A 6,000-nucleotide genomic window follows, 5' to 3' on the forward strand; every position below is an offset into this window, starting at 1 on the left:
AGGCCTGGCTCGCAGTCTTCACTCTAATTCATCCCAATGGTGTTCTGTCAGATTGAGGTCAAGAATCTGTGAAGTTCCTCCACCCCAAACTCGCTCATCCATGTCTTTATGGACCTTGCTTTGTGCACTGGTGCGCAGCTATGTTGGAACAGGAAGGGGCCATCCCCAAACTGTTCCCACAAAGTTGGGAGCATAAAATTGTCCAAAATGTCTTGGTATGCTGATGCCTTAAGAGTTCCCTTTACTTGAACTAAGGGGCCAAGCCCAACCCCTGAAAAACAACTCCACACCATAATCCCCCCTCCACCCATTTATTTGGCCAGTGCACAAAGGAAGGTCCATCAAGACATGAATGAGCGAGTTTAGGGTGGAGGAACTTGACTGGCCTCAAACCGATAGAACACCTTTGGGATGAATTCGAGCGGAGACTGCGAGCCAGGCCTTCTCTCCAACATCAGTGCCTGACCTCACAAATGTGCTTCTGGAACAACGGTCAAACATTCCCATAGACACACTCCTAAACCTTGTGGACAGCCTTCCCAGAAGAGTTGAAGCTGTCATAGCTGCAAAGGGTGGGCCAACTCAATATTGAACCCTGCGGACTAATGCCTCGTACACACGCAATGATTATCGGCCGACTGATCGTCCGACTTTTGTCCAGAGTGGTGTTTTGTTGGTTGGAATGTGCCTAGACTGCACACGAATTTTCTCGGCCCACAAAAATCTACTTCAGAAGTGATGTCATGTGATGGTTTACTTTCCGTGTGTTTTTTCTTCTCTGAGCATGCCCAGTCTTGCTCATCAGATTTTTGTCTGCCGAAATCTGTACTGACTGATGGAAAATCGGCTGTTGTGTTGACGGCCAACAAAAATTTTATAGCCTGCACACCAGATTTATTTGGCCGAAAAGTCGGAGTCGGTTGTCGAAAGCATCATACTAAGAAGCCGAAAAACGGCCGATCGGACGTTGGCCCGAAAATTCCCGGCTAATAATCGATGCGTGTGTACGAGGCATAAGACTGGGATGCCATTAGTTCATGCGAGTGTAAAGGCAGGTGTCCCAATACTTTTGGTAATATAGTGTACATATATATATATATATATATATATATATATATACAGTATACTGTACGTATATAGTGTATTAAAATATAATGATATATTTATCAATAAAATATCATTATATATACAGTATATTAGTAAAAAAAACACTCTTGTTTTATACTGTAAAATTATTATTCCAAATATTAAAATATTTAAATAACAATTATAATTTATTAATATTATCATGTTTCTTCAATACAGTGTGCACCCACAACACTCACTTTGCAAAAACATGCTGAGCTAAGAAAATGCAGCACCACCTGCACACTTTCTGGCAGCCTTCCCTGTCCCTTTTTTTATTCAGCTGTGTGTGTAATCTGAGATCTCCTACTCTTTTACAGCACAACTGTTTCCTTAAGACCACAATGTTTTTGCCTTTGTGTACCCTCTGCTGGCTGCAAATGGTAAAGATGAAATATTCATATGTAAGATTTTTTATATTTATCTGATTGTAAAAACAAAAGTTTAATTTTTTTACTTCAGTTGAAGTCAGCCAATGACGAAACGCGTTAGGGCGTGGACACGCGGTGACCATAGCAACGTAACGTGACGATCCGGACGTCTGACGTCACACCGAACCCGGAAGTCCTACGGCGGGGATAGCCGCGGCTTCTCTTCCACGGCGGGAGCCGTGCAGGTAGCCCGGATCAAGACAACTTAGTAATTATCGATGCTTTCTTTTAACCTTTGTTTGTGAGTGCATTTTCTGTTGGATTTGCTTTATTTGAATAAATGTGTATCGATGGAATTACGCTATGTGGGCATTTCTTTGTTTGCATAAACATCTATGGAGTGACCCGGCCATCATCTGTGTGGAGATCCTAAGCTGTGCCATAGATGTTTAACCTTTTGGGTACTCATCTTGCTGGACGATATATCCCCTTCAGTGAGGTACGTGGGCACTGCTTGGGGGGCATGCCGGTGTGGTGAAGGTGCACGATTATTATATCTATATAGGAGCACATGAATACCTGATACAGGATTTTACCACCAAAGGGTACCAGGCTGGACTGTTCCCCCTTTTTCGAAATTGACACATTATGGACTATGTGATCAGTCATAGCGCTGTTAGTGTTTGCATGCGATTTCATCATAAGATTTTATTATATGTGTACACCATTTTTTAGTAGTAAACATACTACCAAAGTAAACATACTACCAAAGTAAAATAAATATTTATAAAATAAAAAACTTGTATAATTCATTTAAATATTTATATTATATAAATAATATAAATATAAATATATTATATTTAAAAAAAAAAAAAAAATTACCCTATTCCCCTTAATTTTCTTTCTAGTTACTAATAATAGGTTTCCTTCCTGCATCAGACAAAGTTCAGCATCACAGCCGGGGTTAACCTTATTCCAAGAATCTTCATCACCAGTAACAAAACAAACAGGAGCTGAGTCACTATTTTGTTTCAGCCTTTGCGTCACTGGAACTCGCGGAGCGTTCGGGGTCCAACGCTAAGACTGAATCACAGGATTTAGTGGTTTATGCAACATCCGGAGGTCTTGGCATCTCTTCAGACGGGTGATGGGTGGGAGAGACAATTTCATTTTCATTTTGTTGGGCTGCTGTAATGTACAGTTATTACAATTAGCATCTGGTTGGCACCAAGCCGCTCTTTCTCATTTTTTTTTTTTTTGTTGCTACTGACTAACGTCGAAACGCGGCTCCATTAATAGTCTTTTTCCTGCCTCCCACGTTCGGCATGACATCAAGAATCCCTTGTCTTCCTGGAAGGCCTATGAATGTAACTTGTGTTTGGTCTTTTATGTTGGTTAATGAATGGGAATTCAGAGAAGGTGATTTCCGGGGTTACAATGCATCATTACACAAGCCAAGGCCTCGAGCGTTGTATGCTTTCTATGTGAGGATGGCTCGTGTTTTGTACGTGACGATGGACGATGGGCCCCACAGAACTTGTTTTGTCCTCTAGTTTATGTGCCAGGACTGTAGAGGCAAGTGTTACAGCTATACAATACATAGCAAGCATGTGCTTACCATAAAAATATGTAAAAAAATATATATATATTTAATGCTCAGTCTACTATACAAAGAAATAGTCAAGAATGGTTCTCCATTAACCACTTGCCGACCGCCGCACGACTATCTACGTCGGCGGTCAGCCCCTCACAGGCAAACTAACGTAGGGCTACGTTGCTTGCTTGTGAGGGTCTAGGGAGTGAGCGCGAGCCGCCGGAGGCGCGCTCCCACTCCCGCGTGGTCACGGACCCCCCCGAGCGTGTGACCAGCGGACCCGATGTCCGCCGGCCACGCGGCGATCGGTGGGGGAGAGGGAGAATGTCAGGCAGCTTGTGTAAACAAGCCACCTGTCATTCCCCTCGCTGTAAAGACACTGATCACATGGATCTACTATGTAGATCCGTTGATCAGTGTCCTTACAGCTCAAGCCACAGCCAATCACAGTAGAAAGCACGCCCCTAGGGACACACACAGCCCCTCCCTCCCAAATAAAGTTAACCCCTTCACTACCAGTGTATTTTTACAGTAACAGTGCATATATATAGCACTGATTACTGTAGAAATGTCACTGGTAACCCCAAAAGTGTCAAAAATGTCAGTCAAGGGTCCGATCTGTCCGCCGCAATGTCGCAGTACCGAAAAAAAATCGCAGATCGCCGCCATTACGCGTTAAAAAAAAAAACAACAAAAATGACAAAAATCTTTCCCTTTGTTAGTAAACGCGATAACTTTTGCGCAAACCAATCAAAATACGCTTTTTGCGATTTTTTTTACCAAACATAGGTAGCATAAAACAAATTGGCCGAAAATGTTAAAAAATTTTGATTTTTACATTTTTTTGGGGGGGAATTTCATATAAAAAAATGTGAAAATATTGCTATTTTTGCAAAATTGACGCACTTTTTTTGTTTATAGCGCGTGATCAAAAAATCGCACAGGGGATCAAATACCACCAAAAGAAAGCTCTGTTTGTGGGAAAAAAAGGACGCCAAATTCGTTTAGCTACAGCGTCGCATGACCGCGCAATTGTCCGTTAAAGTCACGCAGTGCCAAATCGCAAAATACCCCCTGGTCGGAATGGGGGTAAAATCTTCCGGGGCTTAAGTGGTTAACTCATCACTCTATGGGAAAAGTTTCTGAAGAAATGGTTCAATAATGTACAATACTTTGCATCAGGACCGTCTTTAACGCGGGACAAAAGGGGCAGATGGCCCAGGCACAGTCATTGTTGTGGGGCCCAAAGCAGTTGTCCCTTAAATCTGCTCTTCCCGCAAATAGCTGATAACTGGATTTGGCTATCACTCAGGGGATAAGGGCAGAATTCAATGTTGGGGGCGCTGGTGATTGGTTGGGTATTTTGTCTGCAGCCTGTGCCGTAATTGGCCAGCGTGGTAAGGTAAAACTGGTCCGGGAAGAGCACCTGTAAGTCCTGGGCACAGTCACACCAACCACTCTCCCTAACCATGTGTAATATGTGTGCCTGGTGGGTGTTTGAGTTAAAAAAAAAAAGAAACAAAGGGCACACTGGCCTAGCGCATTATCCTCAAAAACAGGCTTTATTAATTAAAAGTATATATACTGACAAACAGGCATATCCAATCCAAAAATCTGGAACAATCAGTATCCGTGACCAATATCCTCAATATATGATGGCTAAGGGGTTTTGAAGCTTAGCCTCTTGTTCAGAGCCAGCAGGCCATGTCTAGACCACTCATTTATATAGCAAATGACCCATACCACCTGGGAGTGGTCAAAAACAACTCATCCCAAGTGGGTGCGGTTAAAAAAAGATGTTAACCCCCCCTACAGTTCAATCTATTAAAACATAACCTTTTAACCTTCCATTAGAGACTCCAATAAAACAATGGTGAATAACAAACCGTCACATACTCATATACTCGATACGTGTATTCACATACCCTAATTGGTCCAGGGTGTTTGCCTGATATCCTCCGGACACTATCAAGGTGAGACCACTGGGTGGGGGGGGGGGGGGGGGGCAATGCAGGAGTCTGTGGAGGGAGGGGAGGGTGTCCTGTGTAATGATGGAGATAGTATGGGGAAGGGGTCCTGTGTAATGATGGGGGTAGTATGGGGGAGGGGTCCTGTGTAATGATGGGGATAGTATGGGGAAGGGGTCCTGTGTAATGATGGGGGTAGTATGGGGGAGGGGTCCTGTGGTAATGATGGGGTTAGTATGGGGGAGGGGGTCCTGTGTAATAATGGGGGCAGTATGGAGGAGAGGCCCTTGTTTAATTATGGGGTTAGTATGGAAGAGGGGAGTCTTGTGTAATGATGGGGGTAGTATGGGGAAGGGGGTCCTGTTTAATAATGGGGGCAGTATGAGGGAGAGGCCCGTGTGTAATTAAAAGGGTTAGTATGGAAGAGGGGAGTCCTGTGTAATAATGAGGGTAGTATGGGGGAGGGGGTCCTGTGTAATGATGGGGGAGGTAAGTCTTTGTGTGTGTTTGTCTGTTTTTTTGGGATATTGGGGTGGAGAGCGAAATTGCATTGGGTGCAAGAAAATGTTCGCCCAGAGTCCAATCAATATTAAAGAAGGCCCTGTGTTGCATGTAATGGTATTGACAGAGGTAAACCATGCACAAGACAGGGATACCCCGGAACAGCCCAGGTAGGTATCAGGGCTTGGATTTGAACCTTGAACCTCTGCTGTGTCAGGCAATGTCTCTTCTTGCTGAGCTACCTGCAACACTGGACAGTTCCTGGGACAGTTCCTGGGACAGTTCCTGGGACAGTTCCTGGGACAGTTCCTGGGGCAATTCCTTCAATGATCTTGTCTTGAACCTTGAACTCTTTGCTTCTCCCATGCACTTCCTGATTTCAGCCATGTCTCCATGTCTTCCCTGCTGCCGTCCATATTTTGCTACCACTCGTTATCCACCC

This window comes from Pelophylax lessonae, assembly GCF_965119305.1.
Source record: "Pelophylax lessonae genome assembly, chromosome: 6".
Lineage (NCBI taxonomy): Eukaryota > Metazoa > Chordata > Amphibia > Anura > Ranidae > Pelophylax > Pelophylax lessonae.